The following is a 22,552-nucleotide window of genomic DNA, read 5'->3' as shown; positions in this document are numbered from 1 at the left end:
ATGGATTCTTGACCTCACTATCTACCTTTTTATGACTTTGCACCTTATTGTTTTCTGCAGTACACTTTTTCTGTAACTGTTACGCTTTTTTTCTCCATTATGATTTTACTTTGTTCTCCTTCAGTGCACTATGTAATGAACAGTATGCAAGACGTTTTCTACTGTACCTCGGTACACATGATAACAATAAAATTACAGGTTTTATTATCTAATTTTACATAAATTACATAATGACATAATATGTCATTAAATTTGTTGTTTTGCGGCAATACATATTAATAACTATGAATTACAATAAGAAGTAAGGTGGCAGCACAGTAGTGTAGTGGTTAGCACAACACTTTACAGTAGCAGCGACCCAAGTTCATTTCCTCCTGCTGCCTGTAAAGAGTTTGTACGTTCTCCGCATGGCTGCACGGGTTTCCTCAGAGTCTCCGGTTTCCTCGCAGAGTCCAAAGACATACTGGTTGGTAGGTTAATTAATCATTGTAAATTAGATCGGAGGATTGCTGGGCAGTGTGGCTCAAAGGTCCTATTCCATGCAGTATCTTAATAAATCAATACGTACTGTAAAAAGAAAATTTAATTAAATAAGTAGTGCAAAAAAAGAGGAAAAGATAGTGAGGTAGTGTTTATGGGTTTATTATCCATTCAGAATTTTGATGGTGGAGGGGAAGAAGCTGATCCTGAAAAGTTGAGTATGTGTCTTCAAGTTCCTGTACCTCCTCCTTGATGGTAACAAAGAGAATAGAGCATGTCCTGGGTGATGGGGGTCCTTAATGATGGATGCCACCTTTCTAAGGCATCACCTTTTGAAGGCGTCCTGGATGCTGGGGATGCTAGAGCCCATGGTTCAGCTGGCAGAGCTGGCAGAACTGGAACCAGTTCCGATTCCGGTTCCAGAATATTCCTCACCTACTACCTCTGAAAATGGAGAAGGAGCTTTTGGGATGATGTTGAGACCCTTGAATCCATGCATCAGAGGCACTCAAAAACTGTGTGTAAATGGCAGAAGTAATGCACCATTTCATTTACCTTACTCTCAAGCAAGTCCTGCCTCGTCTGGAAGAGTTTTCATTGCCCATACTGTTTCATTTAGAAGCTATGCAATTTAACCCCCTTTCTCTTCATAGGATCTTGCTAAAGACTAGCCCAGTTATCTTGCTGATTACATACTATTAATACCCAGTAGTCTCCCAGCACACAACTTAAGTGATTAGTGTTTTATAGAATTCTGAAACTGAAGGGTGACAATATAGAAGTGTACAGCACCATCAGGGCATAGATAACGTGAATAGCCACAGTCTTTCTCCAGGGTAAATGAGTTTAAAGCCAGAGAGGGCATGTTCAAGGTGAAAAGGGAAAGCTTTAAAAGATTTAAAAGGAATCTGAGAGGCAAATTCTTCACACAGAGGTTGGTGAATGTAAGGACTGAGATGCAAGTAGAAGCTAGAGGCAGGTACAATTACAATATTAAATGACATTTCAACAGGTACTGTGCATGAGTAGGTAAGATTTAGAGCAGGAGTTCCCAACCTTTTTTATGCCATGGACCAATACCATTCAGCAAGAAGTCCATGGATCCCAGCTTGGGAAACAAAAGGAATTCTGCAGATGCTGGAAATTCAAGCAACACACATCAAAGTTGCTGGTGAACGCAGCAGGCCAGGCAGCATCTCTAGGAAGAGGTACAGTCGACGTTTCAGGCCGAGACCCTTCGTCAGGACTAACTGAAGGAAGAGTGAGTAAGGGATTTGAAAGTTGGAGGGGGAGGGGGAGATCCAAAATGATAGGAGAAGACAGGAGGGGGAGGGATAGAGCCAAGAGCTGGACAGGTGATAGGCAAAAGGGATACGAGAGGATCATGGGACAGGAGGTCCGGAAAGAAAGACAAGGGGGGGGGGGACCCAGAGGATGGGCAAGAGGTATATTCAGAGGGGCAGAGGAAGAAAAAGGAGAGTGAGAGAAAGAATGTGTGCAGAAAAATAAGTAACAGATGGGGTACGAGGGGGAGGTGGGGCCTTAGCGGAAGTTAGAGAAGTCGATGTTCATGTCATCAGGTTGGAGGCTACCCAGACGGAATATAAGGTGTTGTTCCTCCAACCTGAGTGTGGCTTCATCTTTACTGTAGAGGAGGCCGTGGATAGACATGTCAGAATGGGAATGGGATGTGGAATTAAAATGTGTGGCCACTGGGAGATCCTGCTTTCTCTGGCGGACAGAGCGTAGATGTTCAGCAAAGCGGTCTCCCAGTCTGCGTCGGGTCTCGCCAATATATAAAAGGCCACATCGGGAGCACCGGACGCAGTATATCACCCCAGTCGACTCACAGGTGAAGTGTTGCATCACCTGGAAGGACTGTTTGGGGCCCTGAATGGTGGTAAGGGAGGAAGTGTAAAGGCATGTGTAGCACTTGTTCCGCTTACACGGATAAGTGCCAGGAGGGAGATCAGTGGGGAGGGATGGAGGGGACGAATGGACAAGGGAGTTGCGTAGGGAGTGATCCCTGCGGAATGCAGAGAGAGGGGGGGAGGGAAAGATGTGCTTAGTGGTGGGATCCTGTTGGAGGTGGCGGAAGTTACGGAGAATAATATGTTGGACCCGGAGGCTGGTGGGGTGGTAGGTGAGGACCAGGGGAACCCTATTCCTAGTGGGGTGGTGGGAGGATGGAGTGAGAGCAGATGGACGTGAAATGGGGGAGATGCGTTTAAGAGCAGAGTTGATAGTGAAGGAAGGGAAGCCGCTTTCTTTAAAAAAGGAAGACATCTCCCTCGTCCTAGAAATCCCAGGTTTAGAGGGATATTGGCCATATGCGGGTAAATGGGTCTAACTCAGGTAGATAAATTAGTTGGCACAGAGGAGTTGAGCTGAAGGCTCTATTTCCATGCTGTATATCTCTCTGACTCAAATGGTTGGTCCAATAGCTCTTTGCTTTACAATTGTCCGTTGCCGATGTAGCTTTTATTTTTATTTGATTTTCACAAAACGTCACTGAAAAATCAATCAGCATGATTGTGATCATGAAATGAGAAGCTACTTATTAAACTGCTGTCATGCATTCACTTAAGTCTGCAGAAGCTGTTTAATATTGTAGCAGAGTGTACCTGCGTCTGGTACTTCTCTTGACTGGGAAAATATGGAGATTTTACAAGTCCTGGGAAGGCTTGCTTTGCTAAAGTATTTTTGCTAAAGGTAGTTTTGAATAATGAATTGAAAAGAAGAAAGAAATCAATTAGTCTCCCTCTGGAAATCATCAGTGTTTATTAAGGAATGGCAACAATGTTCATTCAAATGGAATTTACAAGATTTAAAAATAGTTATTACACTTAATTCAGATAATATCCTTTGATATCCTAGCTGTAAGAGATCTTTTATCACTAAGATAGAATTCTTAGATTGACAATCATAAACAGAAAAGGACATTTAAAAATCAAATCACAACTGGAAAAGAAGTAATACTTTATAAACAATTTGTAAAGGAATCCAGATTGGAATCAAAACTTATGAGGAAAACAGGGAATGAACAATAGGGAATCTTCAAAGGCAAGGGTTAATCACAGAGCAGACACATTCCCATATGGGAGAAAATAATATCCGTAACTACAACTGACCCAGTGACTAAAGGTAAAGAGATTAAATGGAATGGAAAAAGCAGGTAAGTAAAAACTTTGCTAATCATAATATGGAAGGGACACATCTGTACACAAGAGCTTTGGGAAAAATCAAGCAGAGGATTAACAAGGGCAGAGGCAAAAAAGCAATCGATAATGTAAGAAAATGCAGAAATCATTATATAGACATATAACTCATGTAAAAAAAAGCCAAGATATGCTTTTGCGAGCATAGCTGAAATACTAAATATGCACGATGTATATATTGTCTCTAGAAAACTGAATGTTGTGAATGTCACAATAAAGAATGCAGTGTAGAAATCCAATATGATAAAAATAGATACTGAAAAGATACTTGAAAGATTGATATTACTCAAGATAGAAAATTCATCAGAGCTAGATGCATCATAGTTTGCTGAAGGGAATAAAGATGGATAATCCCTCTACTTTCTCAGGAGGCTAAATATATTTGCTATGTCCCCATTGACTCTTAGTAATTTTTATCGATGCACCAGTGAAAGCATTCTATCTGGATGCATAATGACTTGGTACAGCAACTGCTCTACACATGACGACAAGAAGCCACAGGGAATTGTGGACACAGCTTAGCAAAGCCTCCCTTCCTTGGACTGTGTCTATACTTCTCACTCTTCCAGTAAAGCAGCCAGCATAATCAAAGACACCTCCCACCCTAACATTTTTTCTTCTTCCTTTCCCATCGGGCAAAAGATACAAAAGTATAAGGACTTGATCTGTATGAACAATATGCAAGACAAACTTTTCCTTGTATCTTAATACATGTGACAATTATAAACCAATACCAATACCAATAATCTTTTGCCATGATCTTCTAATCTCCTTATATAAGGGAGTTGTGCCTGAGTATTGGTAAATGTAAATGTTACACCTCTGTTTACTGAAGACTAAGCCTAATAACCATCGGTCAGTCACCGTTACAATATTAATGCTGATACTCTTGGAGTCAGTATACAGAGATGTAGCTAACTGATATTTTAAAGCCTGAATTATTAGATGAAAGCTAACTTGAATAGTTTACTGGTAAATCATGTATGATTAATGATTGTTATCCTTGATATGACAGCAAGGATTATTAATTAAAGACATTGCAAGCTTACCTTTTATATGTATTTGTGAAGGAATTTGAAAAAGTACTATTTTATCAAAAACATATAGAAATGATGTGATTAAAATGGTGACAGTTGCATGGATGAGAATGTAGTAAATAAAAAACCGGAAGTAGTAGTGAAGCAGTGAAAGGTCGCTAACTTGGCAGGAAGACATTCTGTTTAGTTCACACTTTAAAGTAATTATTAAAGCCCTGGTAATCTTTTTTTTCCACAGGATGACCTGAATCAATATGGATTTTTTTGGGTTCCATTTACACATTACCATCTGGACAGTTACCCCGTCTGTTACTGCGAATGGAAAATCCTGCAACATTGCTGAAGTATTTTCTGTGACATAAATGACTTTGTGTACTGCACCAATATTTTAAATAAAACAATTATTTTAATAAAGTATCGCAATTTAAAATTTATCTAGCTAAAATTTAAAAATTTTAAGGTTTCATTTTAAAATTCACCAAATGTTTTTTGCAAGACTGTTGACAACAGAAACTACATACATGCTCTTGATACTGAGCATTGACAGGGTTCAATTTATGAGAACAACATTGCCATGGTATGCTGGCCTTCGGCTTAAATAAAATGTGTTATAGTATAGATATTATTAAATGCCCCAGAGATACCAGAAGACATACATTCCCTTCCTTGAGAAAATGCAGTTACAGTCAAAGATTATTTGACCAACATGTTATACAGCCAGGTAATATTTAAAATTTTAGATACTATACACGAGGAGGTTGAGAGGAGTGAGGAGCTTCATAAACCATCAGTCCATTGTGGACTTTCATAAGCACAAACTCTGGCTTTGTGTATGAACCCCGGTAACAGTACTGGGTACCAGAGAGTTGGGAGGCCACGAAATTGTGTCCCAGAATCATTAGCAATTTTTAAGAGAGCTGGAGGGAAAGAGAAAAAGAAATCAAATAACATTTTAATCTGAGATTTAACACAGGTTCTACGAGATTCTGTTCATTTTCTTTTCCATTTATGAATTGAAAAAAAAATCGATTTTGAATGTTGGATTGTGCAGGGTTTGTTCACGTTACAAATTCAGCATCAGAGATTGAATCGTTAAAGAATAGATGACTGAAAATCTATAGCCCTTCACTTGTTTGCCTGCTATAAATGCACTGTCTGAACAAATGGCAATCAAATAAACACAAACTAGGTCAGGACCCTGGAGAATCGTGTCTTAACATCGCACTGACATTTGCTGAAGGATTTTTTAAGCATGATGCAGTGGAAGCTACAAATTCCAGCTTGATGAATTATGGGAAATGAGCCAGGTTTGCACATGACCTAGATTCCCTGAAAATGAGTCAATTATTTTCCTACAAACATTTCAGCTCCCTTACATAAAGTAGGAGCAAACTTTTCTTCTGACCATAAAGGAAGTGCCTTGCACTTGGCGATGGAGTTCATGGCAAATCATAGCAGGTTAGGCCATTGCTGGAAGGTATCTGCCAATGGTATATACAGTACAAGAGTAAATCTTCTTAGGTACCAGAAAGACTCAGAGATAAATATACAAATTATCACATATTCCAACCCTTATATCAGAACACAGTATTAATCAATATTTGTACACTCTCAGTCTCCTCCTGCTGCTTGTAATAAGAGAAGTGGTGATTTCATGATGCAATTTGCATATATGTGATATTTAGCTACAACCTTTCCTTAAAATGGAAAATTGTACTTGTCATTCTGTTACTTAAAAAAGGTGAAAGTGAAGGAAAGCAAATTGTATTCCAGTTGGCCTGATGACTTTAATAGAAGAAAATTGCTAAGTGCTTGTGAAATATCACAGAGACCTGGCATAGATTACTAAAATGAATATCTTAGCTGAAAATCATAAGATATATGTTTTTAAAGAGGTGTCTCTAGTTATGGACAATGAAATATACCATATTTACCAGGATGAAGGGCCTTGACCAAAAAATGTTAACTTCCGTAGATGTTGCCTGATCTGCTTGAGTTCCTCCAGTAGTTTGTTTTATTTGTGCTTCATATATTCTCTCTTTTTGATTATCAGTTCTAACCTGTTTTGATGTAGCACAATATGAACATTCAACTCATCAAAATCACTTGTTCCACAAGGCTAACACAATTCTCCGACTAATACTATTATTAATATTATTATTAAAATTTATGAAGTCATCTAACTTGTTTCCTGCATGTGGAGATTATTAGCTGATGCACACAGCATAGTCAATTTTCTTTTGCATCAGTGTGAAGTTGTGTAACTACCGTTTGGAGAACTGCAAAGAACAGGCATCAGTTTAAATCTTATAGGAAACATTTAATGACACTAATTTTGTTGACAGCATCGATTTTAGTGACTGTTGTAAAGAGCTTCTTTCTCTATGTAATGAATTTAACAAAATAGAAATAAATTATCTCTACACAAGTAAAATATTGTCCTTTCTCTAAACATAATTGCAGTAGAATCATGTGATAAACTCCAAAGGACTACTAGCAACATTAAATCGAGATGTTTCTGTTAGTGAACATGCGCTCTGGTTAAATCAATATTTGGCTTAGAATAGATTCTAATATCAATGGAATGACTATATAAGTCACGAATATGGTAAATTGAGTTCTGTGTGGATTACTGCAGTCAGCCATAGAGAAAAAAAAAATCCAGAGGAGACACTCACCCTGCATTCTTTCACCTTCCGGGCGAACCAGCTTTCCATTATGCAGAGGTCAAGGCTGGTTATATATTGGAACACTTGCACAAGGATGATGGATGAGAAAGAAATGTGATGAAAATAATGCTTTGAAAATAAATTCCTCATTTATTGTTGCAAAAGTAAATAATGATTTCTGAAAATACATAGAAAATTTATCAATACCTGAAGAATCTTTCATCTTTGGGCACCCAAAGTGGGATTTTGTTTCTTTTTGTCTATCATATGTACAGTAAATAATTATTATTTGTATAAAAGTTTTAACACCATGTTCGTCAGTTTTAAAGTGAACAGGCGCATACTAAAGAGCTGAATGTATTTCCAAAAAAGATTTAAGCTCACTAAATGAGATTTTTTTAAATGTCGAAATCCCATCTCCCAAATTGCAATTAAAATGTAGCAAGCAATTCAGCATTTTATAGCTGTCAGTAATTTTTTTTAAGAATACTTTCATCTCTTTGTCCTTGGGCAACACTCTGTAGCTTACATTTTTAATCAGTCCTCAACAGCTTTGGTGTTGAGCAACGAGCTTAAATGAAAAACCAACACACCGGAGCTCAAAATCCTGGGATTAGGAAGCCTTTGTACTTGATTCACGTTTCAAAAGTATGTGACCTTTCCTTCTAAATCCCAATCAATAACATTTCAATCATATTAAGCCATATTCATTGTGTCCAACCTTATGGAACAATTAACAATCTAGAGAAAGCAGGCTTCATTAATGAAATTTTAATGAAGAGCAAATATCCAATATTCACAGTATAATCAAATATGTGCATCTTTTTATACTTTGTGTTAAGTATGCACATGCACAATCTTGTAAGAAGCTCAATCTAGAAGATGAAAATGCATGAATATCTATGGATTATAATCATTTTGTTAACTGTTGCTTTAGATTTTATACTAATGACACAACACAGTCTTTCTCAAATGTTCATGTGTAGTGAACACCCTGCAAGTGTTAATACACTCTTGTGAAATCTCCTTATATCTTTCAATGCTAGTATCAATTATCGGTGCCAAACAGTTCTATTTATATACCACACCAGACAGTAGCAGCGCAGTTGTCAGTAGTACAACTATCAGAGAGTTGGATGAACCTGGGTTACATCCTGATCTCAGTTGCATTCTGGGTGGAGTCTCCATGTCCTATCTGAATGTATTGGTTGCCCCTGTGTGATCCAGTTTCCTCCCACGTCTTAATGACTTGCTGGTAAATTAGCTCACTCTGAGTGTAGGTAGGCAGCAAGCAGATGGGAGTCGATGTGCGTCTGACAGAGAATCATTTATAGGTAAGATAGGGAATGAGTATGATGGGAATGAGTTTCAAGCTGACATCGTCTAAGAAGGCCAATTGTACATTGAAAGAAAAATGAGAAAAATATGAGACATAACAGTTCTGTATTTCTGTTGCTGCATTCAAAGAAAGTAACATTGATCTCTGTCAATAATTAACATAAGTTTTCTGAAGATTCAAGGAATAAGCAACACACATCAAAGTTGCTGGTGAACGCAGCAGGCCAAGCAACATCTCTAGGAAGAGGTACAGTCGACATTTCAGGCCGAGACCCTTCGTCAGGACTAACTGAAGGAAGAGTTAGTAAGAGATTTGAAAGTGGGAGGGGGAGGGGGAGATCCAAAATGATAGGAGAAGACAGGAGGGGGAGGGATGAAGCCAAGAGCTGGACGGGTGATTGGCAAAGGGGATATGAGAGGATCATGGGACAGGAGGTCCGGGAAGAAAGACAAGGGCGGGGGGAACCCAGAGGATGGACAAGGGGTATATTCAGAGGGACAGAGGGAGAAAAAGGAGAGTGAGAGAAAGAATGTGTGTATAAAAATAAATAACAGATGGGGTATGAGGGGGAGGTGGGGCATTAGCGGAAGTTAGAGAAGTCGATGTTCATGCCATCAGGTTGGAGGCTACGCAGACGGAATATAAGGTGTTGTTCCTCCAACCTGAGTGTGGCTTCATCTTTACAGTAGAGGAGGCCGTGGATAGACATGTCAGAATGGGAATGGGATGTGGAATTAAAATGTGTGGCCACTGGGAGATCCTGCTTTCTCTGGCGGACAGAGCGTAGGTGTTCAGCAAAGCGGTCTCCCAGTCTGCATCGGGTCTCACCAATATATAGAAGGCCACATTGGGAGCACCAGACGCAGTATGTCACCTCACCTGGAAGGACTGTTTGGGGCCCTGAATGGTGGTAAGGGAGGAAGTGTAAGGGCATGTGTAGCACTTGTTCCGCTTACAGGGATAAGTGCCAGGAGGGAGATCAGTGGGGAGGGATGGGGGGGACGAATGGACAAGGGAGTCATCCTGGTTATATAAATGCAGACATCTTAGTAACAGGAGGAAAGGAAATAATGTTCTCTGAGATCCACGCATGGATTCTGTAGGATCTGGAGTCTTATCTATGACTGAGCTTAGAAGACCAAGAAGATCTTGTTTTTATTGAGGTAAAGGATAGTCCAAGCTTATATCTGCTTGAAGTATGAAGATTGAGAAGGGATTGTTGCATATAAGATCTTGACAATATATATGTGGAGAGGATGTTTTCTCCTGTGGGAGAATCTAGGACTGGGGGCACTGTTTAAACATAAGGAGTCAACTACTCAGGTCAGAGTTGAAACAAAATCTTTGGAATTCTCTTTCTTCAATGCTTGCGGAAGCAAAGTTTTAGACTATTTTAAGGCAGATGGACAGATTTGTAATGAGCAAGGGTTGGAAGTTTACTGTGAGCAGATAGGAATGTGGAGTTGAGGTTTTAGTAAATCAACAAAGATCTTTTTAAATGGCAGAGGCTCGAGCAGCTGAGTTGCCTCCTCCTGTTCCTAATTTATATGTGTGTAAGTGTATGAAAGCTTACTGGTGTCCATAAATGAAGTAAGTGGATATTGTCCCGTGCATTCTGATAACTGGTGAACAATGCATCATTAGAATGTTAGGACCTCAGTTAATGAAATGAAACAACTAGATTTTAGTAAAAACATTGCTTCAGATAAAATTCCAAGTCTTGAGATAATATCAAATCTAAGCTTTTCCAAACAAGAAACAAGAAATGGAATTTTATTAATGCAATGGGTAAGGAATTAATTTTAAAACAGTTTGTGGCATAAATTGTGAGTGCATTTGTTACTGTTACTTGCTGAAAGAATGCAGAGAAGGCAGATTTAGCTGTAGGTGCATAAGCAAAGTTGATTTGATGACAACATAGCAACACACATCAAAGTTGCTGGTGAGCGCAGCAGGTCAGGCAGCATCTCTAGGAAGAGGTACAGTCGACGTTTCAGGCCGAGTCCCTTCATCAGGACTAACTGAAGAAAGAGATAGTAAGAGATTTAAAAGTGGGGGAGGGAGGAACAACACCTTATATTCCATCTGGGTAGCCTCCAACCTGATGGCATGAACATTGACTTCTCTAACTTCCGCTAATGGCATTAGCGGAAGTTAGAGAAGTCTATGTTCATGCCATCAGGTTGGAGGCTACCCAGACGGAATGTAAGGTGTTGTTCCTTCCCCCCTCTCCCCCTCCCACTTTTAAATCTCTTACTAGCTCTTTCTTTAGTTGGTCCTAATGAAGGGTCTCAGCCTGAAACGTCGACTGTACCTCTTCCTAGAGATGCTGCCTGACCTGCTGCGCCCACCAGCAACTTTGACATGTGTTGCTTGAATTTCCAGAATCTGCAGAATTCCTCGTGTTTGTGTTGATAGCAACGTTGCTATTTTATAACTTACCACTGAGTTATTCTTGAACAACTGATAGTGTGTTCAGTATTAGAAAGAACCATTCACCACATTATTCCAATCTTCCGATAAAGTGGCGACGCACTTGGTCTCAGCAGCCTCTCTGGGTCCAAACAAAGGTGTAATTGTTCATCCTTTGCATTTTGTTTATGATCGCAAGAGACTGCTGGACATTACGAACATCAGGTACTACAGGTCTACCCCAACAGAGGTGGATCTGGACTTGCTGTGTACCCAGCTGCTGCCATCTAAAGAAGAAGGCATCAGAGGCAGAGTGTGGCCCAACAAACCACACAACTGATTGTCTTGATCGTTTTTCTCATGATCAGAAAACTCTGCTGGACATTGATAATGTAGAAAACAGCAAATCCAAACACGAGGAAATCTGCAGATGCTGGAATTTCGAGCAACACACACAAAAAATGCTGGTGAACGCAGCAGACCAGGCAGCATCTCTAGGAAGAGGTACAGTCGATGTTTCAGGCCGAGACCCTTCACCAGGGAGAAGAGATAGTAAGAGATTTGAAAGTGGGTGGGGGAGGGGGAGATCCAAAACTGCAAATCCAGCTCACCTTCATTGGCGAGGCCAATGGTGAGGGAGCTGTGTAGCTTTGGTTGTTGCGCAGAACAGGCCATCGTGCCATGGGATCGCCTGTTGCAGCTGCCCAACCGTGGAGATGCCAGAGGCAACGTGGCACAGGTGGGTTGGGGACTGGCCCTTCCCTGTCGATACTGCCCTCCAGTGTTCACTCGGTGAAAGTCAAGCTGGATTGTGTTTGTCTGTGGTTGCACTAGCATGTGATGAAGAACTACTGCATGCTTGTTCTTGTAGAAATGTTGCTCCAAGGGAACATCAATCTACAGCCCGTGATACTCAAGGACATGGGCTATCTTTTTTTTGTGACAATACAGTATTGTGCAAGAGTCTTAAGCACATATATATAGCTAGGTTGCTTAAGGCTTTTGCACAGTACTGTAGCAATTTTATGTTGCACTGTACTGCCAATGCAAAAAAAACAAGTTTCCTGACATAAGTGAGTGATGATAAACCTGATGCTGATATGGGTCTCTATGGTGGACTGAGAGTGGGAAGCGGGCAGGGAGAGGGGAATCATGGTTGGGAAAAGGGGAAGGAGCGGAAAGCACTAGAAAGACATTCTATAATGGTCAATAAACCAATTGTTTGCAATCAAATTACCTTGCCTGGCATCTCATCGCTGGCTGTGTCTGCACCCACGTCAGTCTTGCACTCTAGGTAGTCCTTCTCTGCCATCTGTTCCACTCCCCTCCCGTGGCTATCCACCTTGCCATTTCCAACATCCTTTGCTCCCGCCAGATTTACAAACTCGCCCTCACCTCCACCTTGACAAATACAGTACAATATAAAGGCTTAGGCACCCTGGCTATATATATGTGCCTAAGAATTTTAGGCTGTATGTTTTACTGCTATCATAATTATATATGCTATATGTGTCTTGTGCTGTGTGACTGTTGGTACTGCGCTTTGCATGTTGGCTCTGGAGCTGCATTCATGTGCATAATTGAACGACAATTAAACATAAACTTGACTTGATTTACGGGATTATCAAATCCTGCTATTTTCAGCAAAACGGGTGTCAATATTCACTGATGTGCTGCATTATCTCACCGTCAAGTGGGCATATGAGAATCACTGAATGTTTACTGCACAGATCAAAGCCATTTAGCTTGTCCAGTTCAAATCTAGTTGAAAGCTAGAGATCTTCACTATTCCACTGTCGTGCACTTCACTATGTGCATAATAGCTATGGACTTTTCTATTCTTGCCCCCTTTTAGAATTGTGCCCTCTGTAACAAAGTTGAGTTTATTGTCATATGCACAAGTATTGTGAAAGGTTTTGGGCTCCTCATCTAAGAAAAGATGTTCTGGCATTGGAGAGGGTCCAGAGGCAGTTCACAAGGATGATTCTGGGAATGAAATGGTTATCATATGAGGAACGCTTGATGGCTCTGGGCCTGTACTTGCTGGAATTTAGATGGATGAGGGGGGAACCTTTTGAATTTTGAAAGGCATAGACAGAGTAGATGTGGAAAAGATGTTTCCCATGGTGGGGGAATCTAAGACAAGAGGGCACAGCCTCAGGATAGAGAGGCGCCCATTTAAAACAGAGGTGCGGAGAAATTCCTTAGCCATAGGGTGGCGAGTTTGTGGAATTGGTTGCCACATGCAGCTGTGGAGGTCAGATCGTTGGGTATATTTAAGGCAGAGATTGATAGGTTCCTGATTGGACATGGCATCAAAGGTTACAGGGAGAAGTCCGGGGAATGGGGTTGAGGGGTGGAAAAAAGGATCAGCCATAATTGAATAGTGGAGCAGACTCAATGAGCCAAATGGCCTAATTCTGCTCCTGTGTCTTATGGTCTTATATGTAGGCACAGGTGTAATGAAAAACTTACTTGCGGCAGCATCACAGACACATAGCATCAGATACACAACATTTACAGAAAAAAATAAATTAAACATAAATTAGGCACAATTTCTACAAGAAAGAATGCAATTAGAACAAAAAAAATGGTCCATTGTAGAGCAAAGTGGTTACAGTGTTACTATACTGATGGAGTCATTAAGGGTTGGAGTGATTAGGGTTTTGTAGACTGGTTCAAGATCGGAATAGTTGAAGGGAAGTAGCTGTTTCTGAATCTGGTGGTGTGGGAATTCTGACTTCGATAGCTCATGCCTGATGGTAGCTGTGAGAAGGTGACATGGTACAGGATGGTACTGACCTTTGAAGATAGATTTTCCATCCTGGGGCAACACCTCATGTAGATATTACTGATCATGATGAGGAATGTGTCCTTGATGTATTAGGCAGAATCCATACTCTATGCAGCTCTTCCTTTTCTTGTGCGATTAAATTTGTATACGTGTTTGTTTTATATTTGTGGTTAGTTTTCTCTAATACCAATCCTCTGATGATGTCTGGATGGGGAAAATGAGTCAAAGTTCACCGAGCAGCACAAACCAGAACACTTCTACGAATTCTCAAAACTGAAAAGCAATCCAAACACATAACCACTGACACTAAAAACAGCATATAATGTAAAAGCTATGAAGTTATTAAATATGGGATGAAATACTGCAAATATGAATTAATACGATCTAGTTGTACCTTATATAGTTTTAATCCTTAACTGTAACCTACTAGCCTATAATAACATGCACCTCACTCTGACCTGACTCTGTACACCATCAAACCTAACTGCAATTCCTTGCACATTTATTCTTTAACTTTACATATTATTGATATTTAAGCAATAGGCTATTATGGGGTAGAACTCATCCTGGCAATCTCTCGTAAATTTCTATCTGCAGGTTTCTACCAGATGCTAGGGTTTTCCTTACTAAGTAATCCAAAAAAAAGGCAATTTAATTAATGCAACATTTAATTCTGATTGTAGCAATACATACATTTTTATCTGGTTGGTCTAAAAAACAGTCTAACTAACTATGCTGTCTAACTATTAGCACAACAAAGGTGCTTTGTTGAAGAAAATATCTGAGTTTACCAGTGCTGTTTAACATAAAGCTTATACAGTTTGAACGGTTTAGCACTCATAGTTAGTTCATCTTATCAAATGTCTTCTGTAATCTATAAATGGTGCATCTATCAAATTTACAAATCTGATCAAGTCGATTAGACGTGATTAACCTTGCCGTGCTGACTTTCCCTGTATTATTTCACAGTTGTCCAAGTAACTGTTAATTCTTACCCTGTTATTGTTCCAAGAACATTTTTCACCACCAAGGTTAAACAGTGATAGACCTACTGTATATGACAAATACCTTTGGAGCTGTTCGGGAAGGGAAGGCTGAAGGTGGGAAAAAGATGAAATGGAAAAGATTTGCAGCTCATTTGTTGTTTGTTGGCAATTTGTCAATCATAAGACCTGAAAGTACAGACTCCTCATTTACCAATATTCCACATCCTAGAAGAAAAAGAAAGATGTTATTTTTTAAATGGCACAGGTTGAAAGCAGTTGTTGTCCAGAAGAAAGTGATACAGCAAGCAATTATCAGGACAGTAAATTCAGGCTCATTGCAAAAAGAAAATTATCTCTGACTAAGTCACAACATTTTACTTTTTCCCCTTTAATCTAATTGATTATACAAACAATACTTTAACTTATGGCAAAAGTTAAGCTTTAACTTTAGCCAGAGTGGCGAGTTTGTGGAATTCTTTGCCACAGATAGCTATGGAGGCCAAGTCTTTATGCATATTTAAGGCAGAGATCGATAGATTCTTGATTGGTCAGGACATGAAGGGATATGGGGAGAAGGCAAGAGATTGAGGCTGAGAGGAAAATTGTATCAGCTATAATGAAATGGCAGAGCAGACTTGATGGGCCAAATAGCCTAATTCTGCTCCTATACCTTATGGTCTAAAAGTTATATTTTCTTGAATAAAATCCTTGCTGTATCTAAAAGGGAATGCTGAAAAAGTAAAATGAGTATATGTTAACATTGACTCTGATTTCAGAGTTGAGTACAGTGTTTTGATAGGAGAAATACCTTCGAAATTTCAGTAGGACCACCAAATTAGCAATCCCAAACTTCTTTTAAGAGGTTTCATTTTACGCCAACAATGGAAATGTCAAGCAAATGAAGCTATGAGCAGCTTTTATACGTCAGTTGAGCTTACATGCGAGATGTAAATTTGTTTCATACTGTGTATTCTGAAAGTACATCCTCAGCTGGTCTGTTGCTCTGCTGTATCTTTGACATTAACCCCAGCTGATACTGCCACCCAGTGGCTAAACCACAGTTTACAGCCTCAAACTACAGTATCTTTAGGTTTACTATTACATTTGTCGCATGAATAGAGGTGGACATGACAAAAATAATAGTAAACATATTGTTTACATCACACCCAGACAAACTGTCCCATATGTAAGTACAGTGAGATAGTATTGAATGGATATGCCAAACATGATGACCTGATTTCATGATGCTTTAATGTTACCAATTATTGTGTGATCACTTTAGAATTTGGTTGTGGTTTATTATTGTCACGGGTATTAAGATACAGTGAAAAGCTTGTCTTGCACACAGTTTATACAAATCAAACCATTACAGGTAAAGTGATAACAATGTAGTGCACTACTCATTTAATTTAATTTAATTTATTTTTTCTCATCCTTTATGCTTGTGTATATGTGTATTTTCCCCTCAATCTTGGGTCCTCTACCAGAGTCCTGGAAGGTTGTATCCTTGCTGTTCCTAGTAGAAATCTTTTCTGGATCGAGATCTCAGATGTTGTTCCTGGGATTTGTTGCAGCTACTCTCCCAGTCCAGGTGTCATGGCTCCAAATGCTCCTATCACCACCAGGATTACTCTGACTTTAAACTTCCACGTCCTTTCTACCTGCTCTTTCAAGCCCTGGTATTTCTCCAGCTTCTCATATTGTTTCTTCCTGATGTTACTGTCATTCAGGATTGACACATCTAGTACTATTGCTTTCTTCTGTTCCTTGTCCAGTACTACCATGTCTGGTTGGTTGGCCAGTACCTGCATATCAGTCTGAACTTGGAAGTCCCACAGGATCTAAGCTCTGTCATTCTCCACTACCTACTCAGGTGTTTACTATTTGTACTTGGAGGTGTCCAATCCCTATTCAGCACAGATGTGCCTATACATACAGTATATATGTTTCTTATAGTAATTTACAGATAATGTACTACTGTCACAAAGCAACATATTTTGTGATATATCCCAGTGATATTAAACCTAAAGGGGATCTTGTTTTGTGGATCCAGAATTGGCTTGCCCACAGAAGGCAAAGAACGGTTGTGGACGGGTCATATTCTGCATGGAGGTCGGTGACCCACCCAGCCGGCACACTTTTCATCACTCTTCCCTCCGGGAGAAGGCTCAGGAGCTTGAAGACTTGTACAGCCAGATTTGGGAACAGCTTCTTTCCAACTGTGATAAAACTGCTGAACAGATCCTGACCCGGATCTGGGCCGTACCCTCCAAATATCCGGACCTGCCTCTCGGTTTTCTTGCACTACCTTACTTTCCCTTTTCTATTTTATATGTATGATTTATAATTTAAATTTTCAATATTTACTATCGATTTGTACTCCAGGGAGCGTGAAGCGCAGAATCAAATATTGCTGTGATGATTGTACGCTCTAGTAACAATTGTTTGGTGACAATAAAGTAAAGTAAGTAAATGACCAGTGGTGTGACTCAGGGATCTGTTCTGCTGCCCCTTCTCTTCGTGATTTTAATAGATCACCTGGGTGAGGAAGTGGAGGGATGGGTTAGTAAATTTGCTGATGACACAAAGGTCGAGGGTGTTGTGGAAAGTGTGGAGGGCTGTCAGAGGTTACAACGGGACATCGATAGGATGCAAAACCGGGCTGAGAAGTGGCAGATGGAGTTCGACCCAGGTAAGTGTGAGGTGGTTCATTTTGGTAGGTTAAATGTGATGGCAGAATATCTGGTGGCCTTACTACAGGAAGGATGTGGAAACAATAGAAAGGATGCAGAGGAGATGTACAAGGATGTTGCCTGGATTGGGGAGTATGCCTTATGAAAACAGGTTGAGTGAACTTGGCCTTCTTGGAGCAACAGAGGATGAGAGGTGATCTGATAGAGGTGTATAAGATGATGAGAGGCATTGATTGAGTGGATAGTCAGAGGCTTTTTCCCAGGGCTGAAATGGTTGCCACTAGAGGGCACAGGTTTAAGGTGCTTGGGAGTAGGTACAGAGGAGATGTCAGGGATAAGTTTTTTATGTAGATAGTGGTGAGTGTGTGGAATGGGCTACCAGCAACAGTGGTGGAGGCAGATACGATAGGGTCTTTTAAGAGACTGTTGGATAGGTACATGGAGCTTAGAAAAATAGAGGGCTATGGGTAGACCTAGTAATTTCTAAGGTAGGGAAATGTTCGGCATAACTTTGGGGGCCGAAGGGCCTGTATTGTGCTCTAGGTTTTCTATGTTTCTATGTTTTTCTAATATAGTATTAGTGGTAAGACTCTTGGCAGTATGGAGGATCAGAGGGTTCTTGGGGTCTGAGTCCACAGGACACTCAAAGCTGCTGCGCAGGTTGACTGTATGGTTAAGAAGGCATATGGTGTAGTGGCCTCCATTAACCGTGGGATTGAGGTCAAGAACCAAGAGGTAACGTTACAGCCATATAAGACCCCACTTGGAGTACTGTGCTCAGTTCTGGTCGCCACACTACAGGAAGCATGTGGAAACAATAGAAAGGGTGCAGAGGAGATTTACAAGGATGTTGCCTGGATTGGGGAGCATGCCTTATGAGAATAGGTTGAGTGAACTTGGCCTTTTTCTCTTGGAGCAAAGGAGGATGAAAGATGACCTGATAGAGTTGTATAAGATGATGAGAGGCATTGATCGTGCAGATAGTCAGAGGCTTTTTCCCGGGGCTGAAATGGCTAACACTAGAGGACACAGTTTTAAGGTGCTTGGAAGTAGGTACAGAGGAGATGTCGGGATAAATTTTTTACGTAGAGAATGGTGAGTGCTTGGAATGGGCTGCCGGTGACCTTGATGGAGGCGGATACAATAGGGTATTTTAAGAGACTCCTGGATAGGTACATGGAGCTTAGAAAAATAGAGGGCTATGGGTAACCCTAGGTAATTTCAAAAGTAAATATATGTTCGGCGTAGCATTGTGAGCCAAAGGGCCTGTATTGTGCTCTAGGTTTTCTATGTTTCTACGTTTCTATTCATTTGAGAGGATTTCTTACTGTAGAAAAACATGAGTTCAGAGAAGTACTCATTTTAGTTTGTTTTAATCTTTTCAATTATTGATGTGCTTCTAACTAAACATTTATATCTTTATGAATAACTTTTACCTATTTTACTTCCTTAAATCTATCAGATACCTTTAAAAATATTACTTTGACATCCAGAAAACTGTCAAAAATCATTTTGGCATCAAGCACAAGGCCTTACACTGTACTATCCAAGGTCCTCTTCCTGTCTTGAGCCCCTTTTCCTTGCTAAGTACCTGAGGTCTTACAGCTCACCATATCCAAAAGTATTGTAAGCACGTGTGGGAAGATGGGGACCTTGTGTGGAGGTATGAGGTATTGACCACACCTACGACAATGCAGCAGCATCTAGAATGGGTGGAAGACAAGCCAGCTTTCCAATCCAACAGAAAGGCTTTTTCATCAAAAGGAAAACATGGAGCCAGTGATAGATGTGCATACTTCATTTTTACCTTTAGTAAGACACACCCATATGATGTAGTGGGATTATAATATATGGCCTTCATGTACTTTTACATATAACCTGTAATAAACTAAGTAAACTATATAATACAACTACTATGTAGATATCCACAGCATAGTAAATTTTAAATTGTCTCATTCAGGCCTAATTTAATCACTGCGGAGGGCTTTTTTACTCTTGTGAGATAATGTCTTTCCACAAGGGGTGGGGGTCATTCTGCTTGGCAGGAGAGACTTGTGTCAGTGAAACAATCTCAGGCTCTGGGGCCTCCTCTGTGGTGGGTTGTAGGATTTAACTCTGGAACTACAGGAAGAGGGTCTGGCAGCTCTAAGTTTTTAGTTCCAAGTGTTCCTGCCACGTTTTGTCACCCTGCAACTTTATCCTTCAACCTCTTTGAATTATGGAGGACAGCATGTGTATAAATGTCTCTCTCCAACAGACTTTATCATGATCATCATGACTCCAGTATTTCTATAATTTTTTATTGTTTCTTATTTGTACATATGATTTTTTTGTGTTCTATCGCTGAGCAACAGTGAACCATCTGATTGGCCTATCAGAGTTCTCCTTGGGAACTAATTGACTTGATCAGGATTTCTGATCTGGCTATTGTTCACAATTGCACTTAACAAAAAAACCACAAAGGAACAATTGATTCTGCTGTCCTCAAACTGATAAACGAGTCATCTCCAGATGATATCAGACGCAATCTCCACTGTGTAGGAGAGTGGTCAAATTCTGTCCTTAAAATTTCCAAGTACCTGCTTTTGATCACTTGTGCAGTCCCTCCCCAGAACTGCTTGTCCAGGAGTGAAATATCCAGTCCCATTGTTTGAGGAGCTCTTAATATGTTTCAGCTGTTTGTCCTGCATATTCCTTCTGAAATTGAGTCTTAGAAGTGCAGTGTATTCTTTAGACTCTGAATAAATCTTTCTGCCAAGCCAAATGTAGCTGGGTGGTCCAGTACAGATGTAGTTTGTCTTATTCCATTCGATTTCAGGAATGACTGAAACTGTTCCATGACAAGCTGTGGTCTATTTTCATTGACTAAGTGTTCTGGAACACCAGTCTTTGAGAAGAGGCTTCTCACCTCATCAACAGTGTGTGAGGCTGTTGTTTAGTTGGGAACGCTTCTGGCCACTTTGTAGCTGCATCCACTACTACCAACAAATTTGTGCCCATGAATGGTCCAGCAAAATCCACTTGAATTGTCTGTCAAGGCAATGCAGGCCTTTCCCAGGGATGGAGAGGCATTGCTTTTGGCATCTTCTTGACATGTTGGCATCCCAAACAGTGCATGGCAAGCTGCTTGATTGCTGATCTATCCCGGGCCACCAGATAAAGCCTTGAGCCAATGCCTTTATTTTGACCACATCCAGATGTCTGGCAGGTAGCTTCTCCACACTTCAGCTCTCAGCTTGGATGGTACAACAAGATTCAATCCCCAAATAAGGCAACTCCTATCAAGGACAAGTTCTTCCTGACCCAGGTAAAAATGGGGGAACCGGAATTTCTGCTGCACATTCCAACTATTTTTGGTTGCCATGTAGACCTGAGATAGTGTGGCGGCTTTTCCCTTTGGATCATCTCTGCCATAATAGGGAGACTTTTGATCTGAATTGAAAATGGACACTTGTGGTTGATGATCAGTAATGAGGAAAAACTTTTTCCCATACACATCTGGTTGAAACATTTTACATCTCAAACCAGACTCTGTCAATCTGTACATAATTTTTCTCGGCTATGATAAGGGAACATGGTGCAAATACTATGGGGCGTTCACTTCCATCTCTCATAACATGTGAAATAACTGCACCTGTACCATCATAACGTGTGAGTATTGAGTCTGATGTCACAATTTCCTTGACCTTTTGGAAAGCCACCTCTTACTGCTTTGTCTATTGCTCTTTCTTCCAGATCTGTAGTAATGAGTTCAAGGGATAGAGCACATAGGCAGGAATCTATTATAATAATTCACAAATACTAAAATTACCGCAATTGCAACACTTTCTTTGGCTTTCGGGCATCCATCACTACTTGAATTTTCTCAGCACACTTGTGTAATCCTTGTGTGTCAATGGTCTGAACACAGTAAATCATGCTTGGTTTATAGAATTCACACTTGTTCCATCATGATCTGAGCCCATAATTTTCAAATCTTTTTAAGACTAGCTTGAGATTTTGGGGATGTTTCTTGTCATCCTCACTGGTAACAATTGTGTCATCCAAGCAATACTGAATTCCAGCACCTGGTCCATAGCTTTCTGCCAGAATGCTGGTGCAGTTGCTGTTCCAAAATGAGCTTATTTCAGTGATAAAGCCCTTTGTGGGTGTTTATGGTGAGAAATACCGTAAGTTTTTCTCCTTCTCCATCTGTAGGCAGGCCACAGCTAAGTCCACTTTGCTAAAAGTGTTTTCCTCCAGAAAGTTTTGCAAAAATATACTCTCTCCTGGGCAGAGGGTATTGATCTATTTTTAGTACTGGCCTGAGGGTGTCCTTATAATCACCACAGATCCTGTCAGACCCATTCTTCTTGGCTACAGGGACCATTGGTGTTGCCCTTGGGCTCCACTCAACCTTGAAAAGAATTTCTTCAGCATCTATGTGATTTAGCTCACTGGATACTTCATCACAGATGGTATATGGAATCAGTTGGGGTTGTAAAACTTGGGTGTGGCATTTTCATTAAACATTATTTTACCCTTGAAATGTTTTTTTCCAATCCTATCCCCAGCACCAGCATTACATTTCGTAACTCTATACCATTAAACAAATAAAAAGAAAAACATACAGCTGGGGATAAACATGTATACTTCATTTTTACTTTTAGTAAAGCTCGCCCATGTGTCCATAGTGGTGTAATGACATATGCCATTCATGTACTTTTACACAAACCCATAATGAATTATGTAAACAACAAAGTGCTTAGCCAAACAATGTATTTACAATATTACTCACATATTATTGAAATATTAAATACACAACACTTTTAATTAAAGAATACTTTAATGGTTCACTCCTTATCATTGTTTTAATAATCTAGGAAGTACAGTACAATGAACTTGCATTTAACTAAGCAGCTTGCCAAGTAATTAGGATATTCTG

At 40.1% G+C, this 22,552-nt stretch overlaps 1 long non-coding RNA gene across 1 annotated transcript in view; it reads left to right on the top strand.

Moving 5' to 3' along the window:
• Positions 1-5,101, top strand: part of LOC140208266 (uncharacterized) — an 87,662-nt gene extending 82,561 nt beyond the window's left edge. Inside the window, exon 3 of the long non-coding RNA XR_011888712.1 lies at positions 4,974-5,101. This is a non-coding gene — a long non-coding RNA (uncharacterized lncRNA). The remainder of the gene's footprint in view (positions 1-4,973) is intronic.
• The last annotated feature ends 17,451 nt before the right edge of the window (positions 5,102-22,552 follow it).

Source organism: Mobula birostris, chromosome 2, assembly GCF_030028105.1.
Source record: "Mobula birostris isolate sMobBir1 chromosome 2, sMobBir1.hap1, whole genome shotgun sequence".
NCBI lineage: Eukaryota > Metazoa > Chordata > Chondrichthyes > Myliobatiformes > Myliobatidae > Mobula > Mobula birostris.
The sequence above is the reverse complement of the archived record's forward strand: the minus strand, read 5'-3'. Positions and strand labels throughout refer to the sequence as shown.